Source organism: Molossus molossus, unplaced genomic scaffold (genome assembly GCF_014108415.1).
Source record: "Molossus molossus isolate mMolMol1 unplaced genomic scaffold, mMolMol1.p scaffold_m16_p_11, whole genome shotgun sequence".
Lineage (NCBI taxonomy): Eukaryota > Metazoa > Chordata > Mammalia > Chiroptera > Molossidae > Molossus > Molossus molossus.
In genome coordinates, this window is record NW_023425346.1 from 29,096,652 (window position 1) to 29,119,642 (window position 22,991).

The following is a 22,991-nucleotide window of genomic DNA, read 5'->3' on the forward strand; positions in this document are numbered from 1 at the left end:
TTTTGGAGTCCCAGATAAAATATAAGATTTTTTTTTAACATTTCCTAATGTATTTCATTTTTTATGTTCCAACCACACTTTAAATTTAGTAGCATTTTTCACCAGTCTCTCAGGTGTACAGCAAAGTGCCCAGAAAAGCATGCATGCTACAGAGTGGTCCCCCTGCTGCCCCAAGCACCCACCTGGCTTCATTCCCTGTTATCCCAACATTATTGCTGTATTCTCCATGCTGCAATCTGCATCTCTGCGACTATTTATTTGCTTAATCTGGCAACCATAACTGGACACAATTTTCTTCATTGACTTCACTGGAGTACATGAAAGAACTATGCTGGAAACTTTGCCAATCCTTTTAAAATTATGTTCATAACTCTTTATTTTACTTAAAATATTTTTTTAAAGTGCAAGATGTTATATTCTTCCACCAAGTGATTTGAATGAAGTTACTGACAGAGAGGACAGAGGAAGAAATTCAGCTGAAAGGTATATAGAACAGATGGTAAGGTTTATGCCTCTATAATCAAATATTAGTTTTATAGCTCTTTAAATTAGTGCAGATGAGAAAGTCAACGTTTAGAATCAGAATTTTATTATTGACTCTGCATGCTTATGTATTTGTGTGGTCTCTATATAATGGTAGAGTTCTCGATGTTATTACCATAGAATACATTTGTGACTTAATAGCTATTTAATCACATAGAGCTAAAACTCATGGTGCAATCTGCAAGGAACACTTACTTATTTTGTTTTTTAAGTAGTGTCTCATTTTGGTATTAGAAACTTTCCTTTGGGAATAAATCATAGCCTCTTCAATCATGTAATACATCTTTTATTCTCTTATGTAAAAATAGATTATTTACTGGTATATAGTTTTATAAATTTTAATGAGTATGTAGGTTTATGTAACCACCAACACAATCAGGGGACAGCACTTCTATCAGTACCCCAAATTCCCTCATTCTTTCTTTAGTCAAACTCTACCCCCCACCCCCAATACCTGGTAACCGCTGATCTGTTCTGTCTATATCATTATAGTTTGGTCTTTTCATAAATGGAATCGTATACAGTTGACTTTTCACCAGCAGATTTTTATTAGTTGGAGGTTGCCTAGGGTTGATCAAAGGAAAGTGGTGACAGTGGTGAGCACTCCTTCAGAGGAGAGGAGGCATCCTGGCTGTGGGGAGGAGTACTTACATCTAAGGCTCATGGTCTCCTGCTTAACTTGGAACACCCAGGAAGCTCCTCCCCTTGGTACTTAATATCACCAGTGCTGGCATGGAAGTGTCTGCAATGAGTTACTTCAAACTAGCTAACAGTTTTCCCATGGCTGAACTTCGAACCTTCCCTTGATGTCTTCTTCAGTGTGCTCCTTCACTGACAATTTGACACCTTCAGGAAAATTGCTTTGGATTATTTCCAATAAAATCTCATCAGATGTAACAGTCAAACTGCTCATCTGAACCACTGACTCATAAGGGGTAAGAACTGAATCCAGGAACATTTTGCTGCCTTGATCCTGCAGCCATAATACCTCCGTGACTTTGGTGGACATTGCATAACTTTCCTTGACTTTGATGGAGAGATGGTTACAGGACTGTGAACATATTGGCCATGTTGTATGCAGTTAGGTGAATGTTTAAAACCCCATATTTATAAACTAATGGGTCTCATTTCTACTTTTCCCTTCTTCTTCTTGGGCTCTTGGGCTTTAATTAGATGCTTGTAACTTCCAATTCCGTGGATCAGCTTAGTCTTGTAGTACCTATTGGTACTCAGCAAAGTGCCACCTGCAGAACAGATGGGATTCTCTCCTGAAGTTTTGAACCTTAAAAAGGGAAAGGCTTGAGACCGAAAAATGGCGGCGGAGTGAACGGAGCTACACAGACCGTCTCCCAGAACCAAACTGGAATTACAACTATAACACAGACAAATCGACGGGAAAAACCAACAGAAAAGCAGCTTGCGAGGACCATACAACGAGGGACACTGACTCCATCCCGGTAGGCTTGCGAAGGCGCGAGACGGGGCTGGGCGCCCACGGTCGGCAGCTCGGCAGCGGCCTTAGCTATAAGCGGCGCCCGCAGGTTACACTCCCAGGCGGCCCCGCAGCGCAGCCGGGACAGAAGCTGAAACAGCCACAGCCACTCACCTTGGGCTCCGGCGGAGGGAGGGCGGACTGGACTGGAACTGTGTCGGGACACTCGGGGTTTGGAGGGCGCCCAGAGCTTTGGCTGAGTGCAGCCACTCAGGACTGTGGCCACATTGCTCCTTCCCAGGGCTCTGAGAGAGGCAGCAGCCCCTCCCTCGGAGATCCAACCCCACCCTGTGGGCCATTGAAGTGCTAATTGAGGCTCACTAACAACCAGCATCTGCCCCACCCTCCTGAAAGCCCCTTGGCTGAGCACCAGAGGCAGTTTTTCAATCAACTGACAACCCAAAACTGATCAATTAACCTAGACTGCTAGCCACCAGGCAAAAAGCTAGAGGATAACAGTACGTTTCCTGGGCTGGCAACTTTAACCAGGAAAGTAAGACTTGACAGTGGTGTTCAACGCGGGTCCTCCCTCGCTCATCTAAACACAGGAGAGGGAGCCACAAACAGCAGAACACCAACACCCACAGGGAGAACTTGACAGGCTCCAAAGCCCACAGTGATAGCTAAAATGGTGAAACACAGAAACAGAAGCCAAATGAAAGAGCAAGACACCTCCACCGAAGATGAGATCAATGTGGAGCAATTAGGCATGTTAACAGAGCTAGAATTCAGAGCCATGATCTTGAGGAAGCTGAACAGCATGAGTAAGGACATAGAGACACTGAAAATAAGCCAAATGGAAATTAAAAACCAACAAGAAAAGATAAAAAATGACATATCCGAAATGAAAAACACATTGGAAGGTTTAAAAAGCAGAGTAGGGGAAGCTGAGGACCGGATCAGTGAATTAGAAGACAGGGTAGAAAAAATCAACCAATCAGAAAAACAAAAGGAAAAAACTATTAAAAAACAGGAAGACAGCTTAAGAGAACTATGGGACACGTGGAAACGTAATAATATTCGCATCATAGGCGTCCCCGAAGAAGAAGAAAAGGAGCAAGGGATAGAGAATATATTCAAAAAAATAGTGAGAGAAAACTTCCCTAATTTGGTGAAGGAAGAAGGCATTCAAGTTCAAGAAGCACAGAGAGTCCCAAGTAAGAAGAACCCAAACAGGCCCACACCAAGACACATAGTAATTAAAATGCCAAAAATTAAAGACAAAGAGAGAATCCTAAAAGCAGCAAGAGATAAGCAACAGGTTACCTACAAAGGGAATCCCATAAGGCTCTCAGCTGACTTCTCACAAGAAACACTACAGGCCAGAAGAGAATGGCATGAAGTAATCAAAGTCATGAAAAACAAGAATCTGAATCCAAGACTACTCTACCCAGCAAGGCTATCATTCAAAATAGAAGATCAAATAAAGAGCTTCCCAGACAAAAAAAAGCTAAGGGAATACATTTGCACCAAACCAGCACTGCAAGAAATGTTAAAAGGACTGCTGTAATTAGCAGTAGAAATGGGAAGAAAAATAGAACCACACTAAACAAAAATGGCAATAAATAAGTACATATCAATAATCACCTTAAACGTAAATGGATTGAATGCTCCCATAAAAAGACACAGAGTAGCTGATTGGATAAGAAAGCATGACTCATCTATATGTTGTTTACAAGAGACCCACCTCTCAACAAAAGACTCACATAGGTTGAAAGTGAAGGGATGGAAAAAATTTTCCAAGCAAATGGAAAGCAAAAAAAAGCTGGGGTAGCAATTCTCATATCTGATAAAATAGATTTCAAAATGAAGACCATAACTAGAGACAAAGACGGCCACTACATAATATTGAAAGGATCTATCCAACAGGAAGATATAACCTTGATAAACATATATGCACCCAATATAGGAGCACCGAAATATATTAAAAATCTTCTGGAGGACTTCCATGGAGAAATCGACAACAATACAATCATAGCAGGGGACTTCAACACCCCGTTGACAGCACTGGATAGATCCTCTAGGCAAAAAATTAGCAAGGAAACAGAGACTCTAAATGAAGCACTAGACCAAATGGATTTAATAGATATCTACAGAGAATTACACCCCAAAACTACAGAATACACATTCTTCTCAAGTGCACATGGAACATTCTCAAAGATAGACCACATGATAGGACACAAACTAAATCTCTACAAGTTCAAGAAGATTGAAATCATATCAAGCATCTTCTCAGATCACAATGGCATGAAACTAGAAATCAATTGCAACAAGAACATGCAAAGACATTTCAACACATGGAGGCTAAATAGCATGTTATTAAACAATGAATGGGTCACCGAGGAGATCAAGGAAGAAATTAAAAACTTCCTGGAAACCAATGAAAATGAACACACAACAACACAAAATCTATGGGATGCAGCGAAAGCAGTTCTGAGAGGGAAGTTCATAGCACTACAGGCCTACCTCAAAAACAAGAAAAATTTCTAATTGACTGTCTAACCTCACAACTTAAAGAATTAGAAAGCAAACAAAAAGAAAACCCCAGAGCAAGTAGAAGGAAGGAAATAGTAAAGATCAGAGCAGAAATAAATGACATAGAGACCAAAAAAACAATTCAAAGGATCAATGAAACAAAGAGCTGGTTTTTCGAAAAGATAAACAAGATAGATGGACCCTTAGCTAGACTCACCAAGAAACAAAGAGAGAGAACCCAAATACACAAAATCAGAAATGAAAGAGGAGAAGTAACAACCAACACCACGGAAATACAAAAGATCGTTAACAACTACTATGAACAACTATATGGCAACAAATTCAACAATCTCAGCGAAATGCACAAATTTCTAGAAACACACAGTCTCCCAAAACTATTCCCGGAAGAGATAGAAAACTTGAACAGACCAATAACAACTAAGGAAATTGAAGAAGTAATCAAGACTCTCCCAGCAAACAAAAGCCCAGGCCCAGATGGTTTCACAGGGGAGTTTTACCGAACATTCAAAAAAGAACTAACACCCATTCTCCTCAAACTATTTCAAAAAATTCAAGGAGAAGGAAGACTTCCAACCACATTCTATGAGGCCAGCATAATTCTAATTCCAAAACCAGAAAAAGACACTACGAAGAAAGAAAACTACAGGCCAATATCCCTGATGAACATAGATGCCAAAATCCTGAACAAAATACTAGCAAATCGGATCCAGAAATACATCAAAAAAATTATTCACCACGACCAAGTGGGATTCATTCCAGGGATGCAAGGTTGGTACAATATTCGCAAATCAATAAACGTGATACATCACATAAACAAAATGAAGAATAAAAACCACATGATCATATCAATAGATGCTGAAAAAGCATTCGACAAAATCCAGCATCCATTTCTGATAAAAACGCTCAGCAATGTAGGAATAGAGGGATCATATCTCAACATAATAAAGGCTATATATGAAAGACCTACAGCCAACATCATACTCAATGGACAGAAACTAAAAACATTTCCATTAAGAACAGGAACAAGACAGGGATGTCCACTTTCGCCACTCTTATTTAACATTGTACTGGAAGTCTTAGCCACAGCAATCAGATGTGAAGAAAAAATAAAAGGGATCCAAATTGGAAAGGAGGAAGTGAAACTGTCATTATTTGCAGATGACATGATATTATACATAGAAAACCCTGAAGAATCCATCAAAAATCTATTAGACTTAATAAATGAATTTGGCAAAGTAGCAGGATACAAAATTAACGTCAAGAAATCGACGGCATTCTTGTACATCAATGATGAGCTCACAGAAAGAGAAACTGAAAAAACAATCCCATTTACCATCGCTCCAAAAAAATTACGATACCTAGGAATAAACTTAACCAAAGAAGTAAAGGACCTATTTGCAGAAAACTACAGGTCATTGAAAAAAGAAATAGAGGAAGATATAAAAAAGTGGAAGCACATACCCTGTTCATGGATTGGAAGAATTAACATAATTAAAATGTCCATACTACCCAAAGCAATCTATAGATTCAATGCAATACCCATCAAAATACCAACGACATATTTCACAGAACTAGAACAAATACTTCAAAAGTTCATATGGAACCAAAAAAGACCCCGAATAGCCACAGCAATCTTGAAAAAGAAGAACAAAGTTGGAGGGATCACAATACCAGATATCAGGTTATACTACAAAGCGACTGTAACCAAAACAGCCTGGTACTGGCACAAGAACAGGCATATAGACCAGTGGAACAGAACTGAAAGCCCAGAAATGGACCCAAGGCAATACGCTCAATTAATATTTGACAAAGGTGGCAAGAGCATACAGTGGAGTAAAGACAGCCTCTTTAATAAATGGTGTTGGGAAAACTGGACAGCTACATGCAAAAAAATGAAACTAGACCATCAACTTACACCATACACAAAAATAAACTCAAAATGGATAAAAGACTTAAATGTGACCCGTGAATCCATAAAAATTCTAGAAGAAAATGTAGGCAACAAAATTTCGGACATCATACGGAGCAGAATTTTCACTGATACATCACCTAAGGCAACAGAAATAAAGGAGAAAATGAACACATGGGACTACATCAAACTAAAAAGCTTCTGCACAGCAAAAGAAACAATCATCAAAATGGAAAGGCAACCCACTGTATGGGAGAACATCATTGCCAATGATGTATCAGATAAGGGGTTAATTTCCAATATATACAGAGTGCTCATACAACTCCACAAAAGGAAGACAAAGAACCCAATTAAAAAATGGGCAGAGGAGCTGAATAGACACCTCTCCAAACAGGACATACAAATGGCCAAGAAACATATGAAGAAATGCTCAACATCACTAATCATCAGAGAGATGCAAATTAAAACAACAATGAGGTATCACCTCACCCCTGTCAGAATGGCTGCCATCAACAAATCATCAAACAACAAGTGTTGGCGAGGGTGTGGAGAAAAGGGGACTCTAATACACTGCTGGTGGGAATGCAGACTGGTGCAGCCGCTATGGAAAACAATATGGTGCTACCTCAAAAAATTAAATATTGAACTTCCATTTGACCCAGTGATCCCACTGCTGGGAATATACCCTAGGAAGCCTGAAACACCAATCAGGAAGAATATATGTACCCCCATGTTCATAGCAGCACTATTTACAATAGCTAAGATCTGGAAACAGCCCAAGTGTCCATAAGTAGACAAATGGATCAAAAAGCTGTGGTACATATACACAATGGAATACTATGCAGCGGTAAGAAAGAAAGATCTCTTATCCTTTGAGACGACATGGAGGGACCTGGAAAGTATTATCCTAAGTGAAAGAAGCCAAGCAGAGAAGGACAAATACCACATGATCTCACTTATATACGGAATATAATGAACATAACAGTCTGAGGAATACAGTAGACCCAGACACATGGAAGTGGGGCACAGACTGACATCCCTCAGAAGAGGGGATGGGGGGTGGGGGGGTGGGAAGAGATAAACCACAGAACTTATATGCATGTATGCATGACCAATGGACATGGACAACTAAGCCGGGGACAGGGTGGAGGGGGGGTGGGGTGGGGGGTGCCAATGGGGTAAAAAGGTAAAATATCTGTAACAAAAAAATAAATAAATAAAAATTAAAAAAAAAAAAAAAAAAAAAAAGGGAAAGGCTTGCTGAAAAATCATATGGTTCCTTAAACACAGCACCTTTCCAAGAGCTCTGTTCATCCTTCGCTGTTGTGGCCTGTTATTGTGCAAACTAAAGATGGGCCAAAGCAGCTTCAATCCCGGGCTGCTGAACCCTGGATTGCTGAAAACACTGCAGTTGACTCTTGAGCAAAGCTGGGGTTAGAGGCGCAAATCCCCATGCAGTAGAAAATCCAAGCATGACTTGCACTTCATAGTTCATCCTTTGTGTACCTGAATTCAACCAAACTGTAGATTGAGAACAATATTTTCCATCTTTGGTTGGGAATCCATGGTTGGGAATGTGAAAATACTGCTTTTGATCAGCAGTTTGTTGAATCTATGAATGTGAAACCAAAACTAGGAAGGACGAACTGTATTTGTTTAAAAAAAAACACATGTATGTGGACCAATGTAGTTCAAACCTGGGTTGTTCAAGAGGCAACTGTATGATTCTAAAAAGGTATGTAACCTATAAAGATAGGCTTCCTTGGCTGAGCCTTCTGCTTTTGAGAGTCATCCTAGCTACTGTATTATAGCATGATCCTTTTTATTGTATGGCTATATCATCATTTGTTTCATAGTTTATTAATTCACCTGTTGAAAGACACTTATGTTATTTTAGTGTGGGGTGATTATGAATAGAGCTGCTATACGTACTGTACACAGGTTTTTGTGGGTATATACATTTTTATTTCTCTAGGGTAGATAACCAGGAGTGGGATTGGGTGTCATTCGAATCATTTCTGAGAAAACATTTTGCTTTCCAATTAGCAATGTATAAGTTCCAGTTGCTCTACATCCTTGCAAGTGTTTCGTGCATTTTTAAATTTAGCCATTCTAATAGATGTGTCCTTGTGTCTCACTGTGGTTTTACTTTGCAATGTCCTAATGACTAATGCTATTGAACATCCTTATATGCAATTATTGGTTATTTGCATATCTTCTGTGCTCAAGTGCCTCTTCAATATCTTGTCCAGTTTTTGATTGGGTTGTTTGTTTTTCCTCTGTTAAGTTTTATGATTATGAATAAAAGTCTTTGGTGGATATGTGATTTGTAAATATTTTCCCCAATCTGTTCTTTATCTTTTCATTCAATCAACAATGTCTTTTATAGGGAAAATATCTTAAATTTGATGGGGATATTTGTCAAGATTATGCTTTTGGTGTTAACACCAGGAAATAGAGATTTTTCTTTTATTATTTGCTTTTCTTCTAAAAACAACGCTATTTGTTGAAAATATGACACCCATGTAGATTAGTAGGTTGAACGTGGGGTTCCATGCACCAAAAGGTTGCCAGTTTGATTCCCAGCTGGGACACATGACCGGTTGTGGGCTCGATCCCCAGCACAGGGCCTGCAGAAGGCAGCTGATTGATGTTTCTCTCACATGGATGTTTCTCTCTCCTTCTCCCTTCTTCCCTCTAAAATCAATAAAAACACATTAAGAAGAAGGAGGAGGAGGAGGAGGAGGAGAAAATAGCTCATTAAATTGCTTTTGCACTTCTGACAATTACCCATTCAGTATGGGTCTGTTTCTGAACCCTTTATTCCATTCAACTTATTTATGTGATTATTTTCTTCACCAATGCCACATTGTCTTGATTTTAGCCTAATATGACTTAACATCAGGCAGTATGATTCCACCAACTCTTTCTTAGTTTTGCTGTTCTCCTTCTGTTACCTTTCCATGCTATAACTAATAGTATACATTATAATTGTTTTGGAATTTTAAAGCAATGGCATTAATTCTATTGATAACTTTGGGGAAAATTCACGTTATTATTGTGTTGAGTCTTCCAATTCATTAACATATCTCTCCGTTAATTTAAATCTCATTTGATGTATTTCACCAAGTTTTAGAGTTTTCAGCTGCAGATCCTATACATATTTCATTACATTGATAAAGGAATATTACTATTTTGTGGGTATTGGTCATTTAATTTGTATTTTCAAATGTACATTGCTTCATACATAGAAATTCATTTATTTTTTGTGGTCAATCTAGTTTCCTGCAAAGGTAATTTTTGTACTTTCATTGAAATTTTACATGTATACCATAATGTTGTTTGTGAATAAGAATGAGTTTGTTTCTTTCCTTTTAGTCATGGTGACTTTTCATTTTTTTCAACACTAGCTGGGACTTCTAGTATGGTAAATAAGAGTGATGAGAGTAGGGAACATTTTTACCTGTTCCTCATCTTTGTAAGAAAGAATTAATCTTTAAGTGTGATGCTATCTCTAAGTTTTTTGCTGATGTCTTTTATCACATTTAGGATTCTCTTCTATTTCTAATTTAGTGAGAATTTTTATCATAAAAAAAGATCATGAATTTAAAAAATATTTTCCTGCATTAATTGATATGGTCATAAGGATTTTCTAATTTAAACTATTGAGACAGTACATTACATTGAGTAATGTCTGAATATTTAACCAGTCTTGCGTTTCCAGGATTAACCTCACTTCGGCAGGTCCTCAAGTTCATGAAGGATTGGTTTGAACATTAATTTTTTTTTTTTTTTTACTTTTTTAATATGATTTCAGTATCAAGGTAATGATGTTTCATAAAATTAGTTGGGAAATGTTTTCTCTTCTATTTTTCCAGAAGAGATTGTGTAGAACTGGTGTTATTTCTTGTTTAAACTCTGGTAGGATTCACCAGCAAAATTATTTAGGCCTGGTGATAGTTTTCTTGGAAATTTTCAAATTATAAATATAAGTTAATTAATAGTTATGAAAATATTGTTACCTATTTATATTGTGAGAGTTTTTGGTAAATTGAGTTTCTTGAGGGATTAATATATCTCACCTAAGTTGATGAATTTATATTTTTAGAGTTGTTCATAGTAGTTTCTTATCTCCATTTTAATGTCCGTGGAAATGGCGATGATATCATCTCTTTCATTTCTGTTATAGGTAATTGTATCTTCTCTCTCTCTTTTTTTTATGGTCACTATTGCTAGATACTTCTTTTTAAAGAACCAGATTTTATCTTAATTATCATTTTTCATCTGCTTGATTTAGGTTTGTTTTGCTTCTCTTTTTCTGGTTTCTTTACATGGAAACTCAGATTACTGACATAAGATTAGTGTTCTTTTTAAAGAAAATATTCACTACTATAAATTTTCCTCTAAACACTCTTATCAGCATCCTAATTTTTTTCTTTGTTGTATTTTCATATTCTCTCAGTTTAAAATAGCTTTAATTTTTCTTAGGATTTCTCTTTAACCCATGGATTATTTTAAAGGTTTGTTTTTTTCTAATGACCCAAGGTAAAGTCTGTCTTTGTAAATTCTACACATGTATTTTTCTGTTGTTGGAAAGACTAATCTGTGAAGGTTAATTAGGTCCAGTTGGTGATTGGTTTAATTCAATTTTTACATATCCTTTGCTGAATTTTTAGTTATTGTTTCTATCTATTACTGAGAAAGAAATTGTTATGGGTTCAGTGCTGTCCCACTAAGTGCTATGTTGAAATCCTAACCTCCAGTGCCACAGAATGTGATGTTATTAGTAATAGGGCCATTGCAGATGTAACTAGTTAGAATGAGATTATATTGGATAGGTGGACCTCTAAACCAATGTGACCAGTATCCTTATAAAGAAGGAAAATTTGAACAGAGACACCCAACGGGGGGAATCCTGTATAAAGAGACTGAAAACTGAAGATGTCAAAGACTTCCAGCAAACCCCCAGAAGTTAGGCAGAAGCATGAACAAATTTTCTTTCATAGTCAATGAGAGGAACCAACCCTGCCAATACCTTAATTTCAGACTTCTAGGCTCCATAACTCTGAGACAGTAAATTTCTGTTGTTTCAGTCACTCACTTTGTATCACTTTGTTATGGTAGCCCTAGGAAAATATTATAGAAATGTTGATATCCCTAGGTATAATTGTAGATTTTTATATATCTTCTTTTAGCTATTTAATCCATTGTTTCATATGTTTGGAAGGTCTGTTATTACATATAAGCACATTTAGAATTGTTTTAGCTTCTTGCTGAATCAACCCTGGTTGCATATAAGTGCTGAATTACTTCTCACATCCATCATCAATCTGGAGCCCAGGCAACAAATTGGTAGTTGACATCTCACATATTTTGTTATGCTGACTAGAATCAGATCCACTTGTGCATAGCTTGGAAGTGAGCTTATGAACACCTTTATAGGATTTCTTTTCCGAGCTTCTTCGTCATGATCTCCCCAGTACTCTCTAGGTCTCTGGGGTTCCCCTCATTTATCCTCTGAACAATAATCTTGGAATTTATTTGCTGTGCTCTACTGTGCCCATCTCTGGACTCAGAGAGACAACAGAAGATATTGGAAGCATTGGAAGTTTGCTACTTCCTGGGGATCACGGCTCCCTTAATCAGGAGGAAGATTCCCCTCCTTCGTGGTGGCCCCACTGTGACTCTGTTGCTGCTGCAGTTACCGCCCTCACTAGATTGCACGACGGCTGGTAAACAATAGATTGGTGCATTTTTTTTAAATGGAAGAAGGAAAAGAAAACACAAAAAGAAGGGATATCTACACAAGTCTAGGCATGTCCTTTCCTACCCTTCAAACCAGAATTAGAAGCCTTCTCCTGGAGCTCCCTGCCCACCTCTGGCTTTGGGCTGCATTAAGAGTGGGTTGGGAAGAAAGACAAATACCACATGATTTCACTTATGTGTGGAATACAATGAACAAAATAAGCTGATGAACAAAATAGACCCAGAGACATAGAAGTAGGGAACGGACTGTCAAACCTCAAAAGAGGGCAGTGGCAGGGGGAGGGAAGAGATAAACCAAAGAACTTATATGCATGTATGCACAACCAATGGACACAGACAACACTCCCGGGAGGGGAGGGGGCATTGGGAGAAGGATGTCAATGGGAGGAAAAGGAGAAACATCTGTAACAAAAATAAATTTGAAAAAGGAAAAAAAAAAAGGGTTGGGAAATACCAGTGGAAAACTGAAATAGTAAACCCACGGTCAGATCATTGATATTTTATTTCCCCTAATCTGCCTTGATCACTTTTTTGAGTTATCAAACAGTAGTTCCATACATGTATGTTGGTTTTATAGTTCTATTCTATGTCATAGATGGATGCTTACATGACATTATCTGGAAAAAGAATATCAAGTAGAATCTTCTTTAATCCATCTGTGTCACTATATATTCTTTAAATATTTTCAGAGATATAGCAGAGTGCTTTTTTTTTTTATCCTTACTTGAGGACATTTTTCCACTTTTTATTCAGATAGAGTGGTGGGGGAGAGAGAGAGAGAGAGAAACATTGACGTGAAAGGGACACATCGAGTGGCTGCCACCCACATGACCCAACCAGGGCCGGGGACAAACTGCAACCGAGGTACGTGCCCTTAGCAGGAACAGAACCCAGGTCTCTCTGGACTGTAGGCCGATGCTCTAACTGCTGAGCCAAACCAGCCAGGGCATAGAGTGCTTTTTATGTACATTAGTTTCTAAGCCAAACTGCCTTAACTCAAATGTTAACTCTACTACTTAGTAGCTGTAGATCATGTACAGATTATTTGAACTCTTTCTGACTGTCTTCTCATCTTTTTAAAGGTAACAATGATAATAATAGTATCTCCCTTTTAGTAAGTTATAGTTTATACATGAAAATGCTTAGAATAGGTCTTGGCACATAGAGAGCATCACATAAGTTTTGATGTTAAAATTTTTAATAAAAATGTAGCTTATAACTCACCATTTTTATTGAATAATCTGAAGAATACCTACTAAGCTATAGTAGAAATATTAGGATATATGTAAAATCATTGTGTTCATTTCAGACTTTTTTCCTTCAGTGCATTATATCAGATTGTCCTGTGAAGATGCAGTACTCATGACCTGGTCAGACCACTGTAGCAATTAAATCACATAATCAGAAAGCTAATTCCATAGAACTTTGAGAAGGTTATTAATTGTTGATGTATATATTTCTGAGAAAGTCAAATATTGGGCAAAGGGCATAGGCTGATAGTCATTCATCAGCCAGGATTCAAAGGGAAACTTAAAACCAAGCTTCCTCAGAATGAAGATAACAATCAGAAGACTGATGCTACAGTGTGGGGGCTGGGGGAAGTGCAGGCCATCTCTCACTCCTGCTCCTCTGCTCAGGGGAGGTCACTAAGAGTACATGTTAGAGGTTGCAGAGAATTGTTACATATTTTTCCTCGATAATATCCACAACATTAAAGTAAACAATCAAAATGGAACATTAATACTTGGTGCCTAGATAAAACAAGAACGTAACTTTATTCTGTTTGAAAGATATTGTTAATGGTGTCTAACCTAGAGGAAAGTTTATAGTGGTTTTATACAAGTTTATGGACTCTGATCAAAAGTCAGAACCGTGTATTTGTGTGTGTGTATGTGTAATATTAGATGAACGTGTGAGTCCTTATTTGTTTTGGAGCAATTTGTTGTTCAAAGAGATAAATGGATTAAAATAACTATTTTTTAAAAATTTTTATTGTTGAATGTATTGCAGATGTTCCTGATTTTTCCCCCCGTTGACCCCCTCCTCCCCACTCCTGACCCCCTCCTGCCTTTCCCCACACTGTTGTCTGTGTCCATTGGTTATGCATATAAGTTCTTTGGTTTATTTCTTTCCACCCCCCAACCCCCTTCCCTTTGAGGTTTGTAGTCTAGCAACCAATTTGTACTTCTTAATCCCTTCACCTTTTTCACCCATTCCCCCAACCCCCGTCCCATCTGACAACCAACAAAATGTTCTCTGTATCTATGAGAATGTTTCTGTTCTGCCTGTTCATTTTGTTTGTAGATTCAATTGTCGATAGATATGTATTCATTGCCATTTTGTTTGCTCATATATTTTATCTTTTTCTTCAAAAAGACCCTTCAAGATTTCATAAAACAGTTTGGTGGTGATGAACTCCTTTAACTTTTTCTTGTCTGGGAAACTCTTTATTTGGCCATCGATTCTAAATGATAGCTTTGCAGGATAGTGTAATCTTGGTTATAGGTTCTTGCTTTTCATCACTCTGACTATTTCTTGCCTCTCCCTTCTGGCCTGCAAAGTTTCTTTTGAGAAATCAGCTGACAGACTTATGGGAACTCCCTCGTAGGTAACTAACTGCTTTTCTCTTGCTGCTTTTAAGATTCTCTCTGTCTTGAACCTTTTGCATTTTGGTTATGATGTGTCTTGGTGTGTGCCTCTTGGGGTTCATCTTGTTTGGGACTCTCTGTGCTTCCTGGACTTGTATGTCTGTTTCCTTCACCAAGTTAGGGAAGTTTTCTGCCATTATTGTTTCAAATAAGTTTTCGATTTCTTGTTCTCTCTCTTCTCCTTCTGGCACCCCCAAGATGCAAATGTTGGCATGCTTGAAGTTGTCCCAGAGGCTCCTTACACTATCCTCATTTTTTTTTTTGCTTCTTTTTTCTTTTTGCTGTTCTGATTGGGTGTTTTTTTGCTTCCTTATATGCCAAATCAATGGTTTGCTTCTTGGCTTTACCTACACTACTATTGAATCTCTGTAAATTATTCTTTATTTCAGTTAGTGCCGCCTTCATTTCTGACTGTTCATCCTTCATTTCTCACTGGTCCTTTTTTATGCTCTTCAGGCCCTCACTAAGTTCGCTTAGGTCCTCACTAAGTTTATTGAGCATCCTTATAAGCAGTATTTTGAACTCAGCATCTGTTAGGTTGCCTATCTCCATTTCACTTAGTTCTTTTCCTGGAGTTTTGTTCTGTTCCTTCATTTGTCTCCTCATTTTGGCTGCCTCCCTGTGTTTGTTTCTATGTATTACTTAACAAGAGGTATGGGGCTAGCTGAGACCAGATGCTGCTTGTTTGAAAGAATTTAGGAAAACCTGAAGCAGGATCCAAGACAAGCCAATCCTATGGTTAAGCAACAGGCAATAGCTTCAGTGGGCCTGAAAGTTGGGTGGGGCGGGGCCTTAGGGAATCACTAGGGCGGGGCTACCAGTGTGAGCCAGGTTGTTGGAGTCCCAGATATGGCAGCTGTCTGCTGCCCCAGGGAAGGGCTCACCAAAGGAAGAAAGGCCTCTGAGAGCACGTCTGTCCTGGAGTAAGCCCCCTCTCCAGCCCTCGCTCCAGTGCCAAACAGCTCAGTTCTTCCCTGTATGTCTCTGGTGCCCCTTGAGCTGCCTCCCCTCTGAGTTTAGAGGGATGAATCTGATAAGTCCGTGTGCGGGCCCTTTAAGAGGAGCTGCCTGGGGCTCCAGCCACTTCAGCCTCCCTGAGCCTCAGTTCCCGCTGGTTTTTCCAGCCATAAGTTATGGGGACTTCTCTTCCTGGCACTGGAACACTGAGCAGGGCACCTGGTGTGAAACGAGGACCCCTCAGTCTTCAGGGAGGACCTTCCCAGCTGAGGTATCCTCCTGATTTTTATCAGCCACATGTGGGACCAATCCGTCCACCTCCGCCCCTCCTACCAGTCTGCATGTGGCTGCTGCTTTAATTCCGTAGTTGTCGGACTTCCATCCAGCTTGATTTTAGGCAGTTTTGAATGATGGTTGTTCTGTAGTTTAGTTGTAACTTTGATGTGGTTGTGGTAGGACACACTACTGTGTTTACCTACCTGCCATCTTGACTGGAAGTCAAAATAACTAGTTATTTATTTACTTGCTTTTCTAAAACTAAAGGAACCTTGATATATAAGAACAGTGTTTCAGGTAACAGCTGAGGAAGACATTTCTAAGGAAAGGCCTAATTGTGTGTTCTAACCTGGAATGCCAGTTTTTCATTAACTGGTATATCTAAACACTCTAAAATGAGGTTATAAGTGGTTAACAATCATTAAAATGTATACTATATCAATAAGTTTAACAACTGAAAATGTTTACTTAATATAAGAAACAAAAAAACACACCTTTGGATTCATGTGCTTAAAAACAAGACTCCAGCTGGCTTCAGCAGGGAGAAAATGTTTGTTCTCATGCAGCAGAATGTCCAGAGGCAAGGCTGGTTTGGGGCATGGCCAGAATCAGAGCTCCGTGATATCATCATGAACAGAGATTGTTTATTCTTTGCCCTTGTCTGGAAGTCTCAGGCTCTGTGTGGCAGTGAGTACGAAGGAAGTGTGTGTGTGTGTGTTGGGCGTGAGGGGGACAAGTGGAGCAGGCTACCCTCAATGAGAAGACTATTCTGTCATAGACATTGTTGTTCAGAATTGCCAGTGAATTGTGATAATAGTAGTCATTTTTAAAGTAAGTTTTAATATTATTTTAAGTCTGTGTATACAATGCCTGGACCCTGGGTGACAACCACTGGCTCTCACAATTTCCATAACATATGGTAGCGAGATAGTAGCAGCAATTCCATCCCCTGTATTTGTTTAGGAAGAAAGACACCTGCTTTCCTCCTAGGAATCCCAAGGAACTTTCCACTGTATCTTAATCCCTCTGACGGGAACCTACACATCTTTGAATGGCCTGGGATGAAAGGAATGCGCCTCAGTAATTGGCAAAAGCCATTTAGGGTTCATGCTAACTCTACTCATACTGTAGGAGTAAGAGTAGCCAAGGAACAGCTTCCCAAAGGAGTTTAGTGATGTCTTCTACCAAAAGAAGGATGGACGAATGCTGGATAGTTCAGTAATTTTCTTTAGAATTCTTTTTTGTTTGTTCGTTTGTTTTCTGGTACGTGGCCCTAGCGGGAACCGAACCCGGGACTCTAATCCGCAGGCTGATGCCCCAACCACTGAGCCAAACCGGCCAGGGCCTTAGAATTCTTTATGCATTTAGCTAAGTGCTTTAGTATAAAGATGAAAGAAATGATTATTACATGTGGCTTCTAGTAGCAAGGTGGAATTCTTGACCCTCTTTCCTTTTATTTCTCTTTCATACCCTGATATACACTGAAAAAGAGACAAAATAAACCAGTCCTCAGAACATGTGTCACTTAGTACATCTAACCATGCTAACTCTGTGACCAACAATATTCATGGGATTTTAAGTAAGTTCTATGTTTGCATCTGTATTTGATTAGATATATGAACTTCTGTTCAGTATTTATTTGTCTTTCCAGGTTGAATCAGCAACCATAAAACACACTTAAATGCATCCTTGAGGAGTAATGACTTAAATGACTTTGGACCTTTTATATGTATCCTGTCAAGGTATTTATCTTTTTCCACGTGGGCTTCTGCAGGGAAAAAAAAAGAAAACAAAAACAACCAAAGGAATTCTACAGAATTTACTATTTTACCCGTTGGTTAGCAAGCCTTATTTGATAGTTACGGACTATACCAGAAAATGATCAGCTATGGGTCATGGATCAAATATGTTTGTTTTTGTAAATATGGACTTATTGAAACATAGCTTAGTCATTTAGTCATTTACATATTCTCTATGGCTGCTTTTACCCTATAATGGCTCAAAAGATCTAAAATATCTACAATCTTGCCTTTTACAGAAAAACTTTCCCAACACTTGGCCTGTACTAATAATGGTTTACATTTATTGAGCACTTGTTATTTGCCAGGCACTAAGTTAAGTGGTCTAAATGCACGATATGATTTGATTCTTGTAACAAATCTATGAAGGCTCACTGTAATCATTCTAGAGATGAACAAAACAGAAATAGAGACAAACACAAGTACCCCAGTGTCACCTAATCAGCATGCACAGAGAGCCAACTGGAAACCAGATTGTTAAAAAATATTAAAGCGATTCATTTATCCACTGCTTCCTCACATCTCAAATGTTTCCAATTTGTACTAGGGGCAAATATAAAATACTTAACTCAGGAAGTATGGAGTAATGTAAGGAATTTTGAATGGGGAAACAGAAACCAAGGCTCCAGGTCTGTCTTGTCATTAGTTAGCTCTAAGAATAAAGGGATCACTTCAAATTTTCGCTCATCAGCTTTTCCATGGATGAAAAAGGCAGTACTAGGAGATGACCACTGAGAGTTCTTTCAGTTTTAAATATCTAAGATGTTAAACTGTCCAAAAAATTAAGGCCTCCTATTTATAAAGAATGAAATAGATTTTATATAATCTTAACAAAATTTGCTCAAACAAATCTATATAAAAGAAGTAATTACACGACAAGGAACAATATTGACTACAGTGAACCAGTTATTATATGGATATTGGTTATTTGGTACATTGACATAAAAACAGTTCTGAACAATTGACTTGGGGGCAAATCTAGATTCAATGTCAAACTATATTGAAAATATATAATAAGAAATATGTGCTATTTCTGTTTGTACTCTACCTTCACTGGATTCTGTACATGATCATAGATATTTGATTAAATTTTCAAATTATATAACATGAAAAATTTAGTTAATTGTCCCCAGGGGTAAATTATAACATGATATTCCTTCCTTAAAACAATGGTGTATGATTCCTGCATGTCACTCAGAATGAAAAATTCCCTGATTAAGGTCCCGAAATTTCAAAGAACTCTGTGCAACTACAGAGGAACACATTCTTCACATTATCTTAACTGGTCTTTTATTTTGAAGAGCATGAAGTTTGTCCTCAAGACATTTCCTCTCGATGCTTCTCAAACTTTATAGTTTATTTCCACAAATATTAGCTAGAATTTTCATCTTAAAGAGCAACGAACAAATGCTCAGGGTCACAGACAAATTGGAGCAGTTTGACATATACATTTGTCAAAGGCTTTACATACATATGAGAGAAACCATAGAGATATATAGAAACACGAGTCTCTTTGTGATATAAGGAAATCTACCAGCTAATCAGACAGGAAAAAATGTCCCTGTGTCAGTCATTTAATGCAAAGATACCAAATGACAACTTGAAAGACAGTGATGGGATTAGAGGGCCAGTCCTCCTGTTGTGCTCACATCAAGTTAGCACTATGAAATTTACAGATCTCCTCCAGGGGAGTTTGGTGGAGTTTCGTCAGGGCAGGAAGGTGGCGCAGTGGTTTCTAAGACAGAACTTTTGTATATGTGTGTATGTCTGTGTGTGCACACTCTGTGTACCTGTGGATGCATGTGTGGTAGGGGAATGGACCATCCACTCTTCTAATATGTAAGATTCAAGAGACACATGGTTTAGAAATCTAGAAAAATAAAGTTGAAAAGTATCTAAATAAGTTAGCTGTTCTCCTGAACCCTGCTTGATTTCATCACACAAAGCATCATAGAAATCCCTAGTGTGAAAAGACCCTGAGGTCATAGTCTTTGGCAAAAGCGGGCCCTAATTTCTAATCAGCTTGTACAATTATAAAACAGACATTTGACTTATTCAAATGCTAAACTTGTGTTCCTTAGGTTGGTGGTTGTATGTATTTGTGAGCTATGGGTGGTGTGAGTGTAAGTGTGTGTGTTTGTATATTTCTGAGGGACCCTTGGAACCATGGTGTAATGGATGAGATCAGATGAATCTGTATAGAACCAGCCAGATGACATAACAGGAAATAAGTAAAAATATCTGAAGTAATTAATGCGTTTTCTCTGATTAAATGAGTATTTGTGTATCAATTTTTTAGTTTATATTATTTTATCAATCTACCATTAATTCCCTATTAATAATAATAATACTGTCTTATGAGTATTTATCTTCAAAAAAAGTAGTATTTTCTAGGACTTCTAATGAACATTTATATTTAGAAAAAATTTTATTTAAAATTTATGAAATGTTTTATACTAAATCATCAAGAGATATAAAATTACATCATGTGGTTACATTTATGTTCATGAATATAATGTGACTTTTTTCACTTCAGTTAGGTCTGTGTGACTGTCAACCTCAACCTTTCCAAGTGACATTTTCATTTAGAATCTTATCATTTTATAATTATTACTTTTCAGAACTCCCAGGGAGCGAACAAAAGCTTCCTCTTTGTATTTCCATTGTTATGTTTCTTTGAAGAACAAATTAAATTTCAACCCTAGCCAAAATAAACTTTTAAATGGCAAAATAAATCTAGAATTATGTGAAAAAAAAAAAAAAAAAAACCCATCCAGGGAAAGCTTGACTCTGGATATCATAAGTTCAGGTGTATTTAAGATAATTTACTGCCATGTTTTCTTTTCTCTGCGCAAGGCTGTGGCGCCATATGCTCCCTTTGTAGTAGAAAAAGGGAGGAAAGAGCTAAGGTCTGAAAAACATTACAGAATGAGCTGAGGAAACTAGTTAGTATATCATTCTACCCTGTCCTGAGAACAAAGACACAAAGCTGAATTTTCTTTCCCAGCTTAACTCCCATATCTCTTTTATGGGCCCTTTTCCTATCAACGTCAATGATAAGAGGGTGCATAGGAGGAGTCTATAGTCCGAATCTACATAGTTAAATGCATTGGCTTAATGTATCAACAAAATAATCAGCAACCTCTTTGGTGTATGAGGCTATTTACCTAAGCTTCTCCCAAGTCTCTTGACCCTATGGAAGCAAAATAGACAGTTTTAGTTACCACACAGAGCTGATATGTCAAATGGACTTAAGTACTTTAAATTTATTAAAGTTATGGTTTAACTTTCACATAAAATCACTCAGTAAGCTCACTTGGATTGGTGTGTGTACGTTGCTATATTAGAGACCCCACAGCTCACTATGCTGCTAAAATAAATTGCCTTCCCTCTTCCTTTGTTTTGGCTTCCCCTGTGTTTTCATTTGATTTTTCTGTTTATTTCTCTTATCCTCCTTCTTGCTCCTGGATTCTTACCTTTTCTCCTGCTGAGTGTAAACACACCTTAAGGCTGTACTGCTCTTCAATTAAAGAAAGAAATAAAAGCAGGACTATTTGGTAAAAACGCTATTGCACTTTTATTCTAAAAAATAATAGAAATGCAGTATCATGCATATATAATTTCACATGTGCTCACAATTTTCTAAACAAAGTTAGTAAATGCATTGTGAAGGATTTCTTTGGAAATATCACAAGGCAAATTTTCTCTTAAAGGGGAGTGGGTAGTCCCTCATTAGGTAAGAACTGTTTTTTTGTTTTTTTGTTTTGTTTTCTAATTGGCTCTTTGTTTTACCAAACATTATCACTTTTATCAAGTTTATAAAATGTATTTCTTTTTCAAGGTTTTTTTTGTTTGTTTTGTTTTTGCATTTTAATTGATTTACCCATTTGACCCTATTCATCCTTTCCTTATTTTCTTTTCATAACTTTTCAGATCCTTAAATTTTAATATGTTAAATGGATATGCACATACATGTATATATAAACTAATCTAATCAGTTAAGAAAAGTGTTAGTGTTATCCCAAAGCTGCTGGCAAAATGTTGTGGGGTCTTTGTGTTAGTATCAGTCAATGCAAAGGGACTGTGTTGGCACTGGTGCTGTATCTATGATTTCCGAATGCAAGAGTTACTTTAACTTCACTATTCCAGGATATTTTGTGGTCAGTGGAAGAAAAAAAAGCCCAGGATATGAATTTTCATCTGGGAAATTACAAAGTAAAAATGATGCTTTAATTTTCATATGTGGACATATTTTTATCTTTATATCAAGATGACTGGCAGCTGTTTTCTCTATAGATAGAGAATCGGGAGTTAAAAGAGGGAAGTGAGGTGCTCAAGAGCATTTTGTTGGTGGCTTTTTCAACTGGACTTAAAGTTTAGGAGTCTTGATACCAAGACTGTGACTTTTCTCACCTCATTTTGTTGACGTTTGGGCTTGTTGTGTGCCAATGGAGCAGCTGTCTAGTTAGTGACCAAACACCAAGTCTCCGAGAGTACATAGGTTTGAGTTAGTATTGCTTTTCTCCCACTGTGCTGTGGCATAACACTAACGGGGCAAGTTACGCAATATGTCTGACACATCAGTTATCAGTTTTTCTCATATGAAAGAGAGAGAGAGAGAGAGAGAGAGAGAGAGAGAGAGAGAGAGAGAGAGAGAGATACTATTATAGAAATTGTTGTGGGGGCTGGAAAGCCCTCAATCTGTAGAGCTGGAAACTCAGGAAAAAGTTGAAGTCAGTCTTGAGCACCAACTCTACAGGGTAGTCCAGAAAACTGGAAACTTAGTTTTCTGGTATAGTCCTGAGGCCGAATTCCTTCTTATCTGGGTTTTAAGGCCCTCTTGATTAAATAAGGCTCACCCATACTATGGAAGGTAGTCTTACTTACTTAAAGCCAATTAATTATAAATGTTAATCACATCTACAGAATACCTTCACAGCAACATGTAGAGTAGTGATGAGCCCAACAACTACAGCATTGCCAATTTGACACATAAAACTGATCTGACCATTGCATGTTTTGGTGTAGAACACTCGTTAATGTGTGTGGAAACTGAAGCAGTTTGGAGGGGCACAAACTATATATGATGCTCTCTAGGCAAGCCC

General features: G+C 37.9%; 1 pseudogene; it reads right to left on the minus strand.

Annotated features, from left to right (window-relative positions):
- Nucleotides 1-1,309: 1,309 nt before the first annotated feature.
- LOC118625602 lies at nucleotides 1,310-7,754 on the minus strand (annotated as a pseudogene).
- Between the last annotated feature and the right edge of the window lie 15,237 nt (nucleotides 7,755-22,991).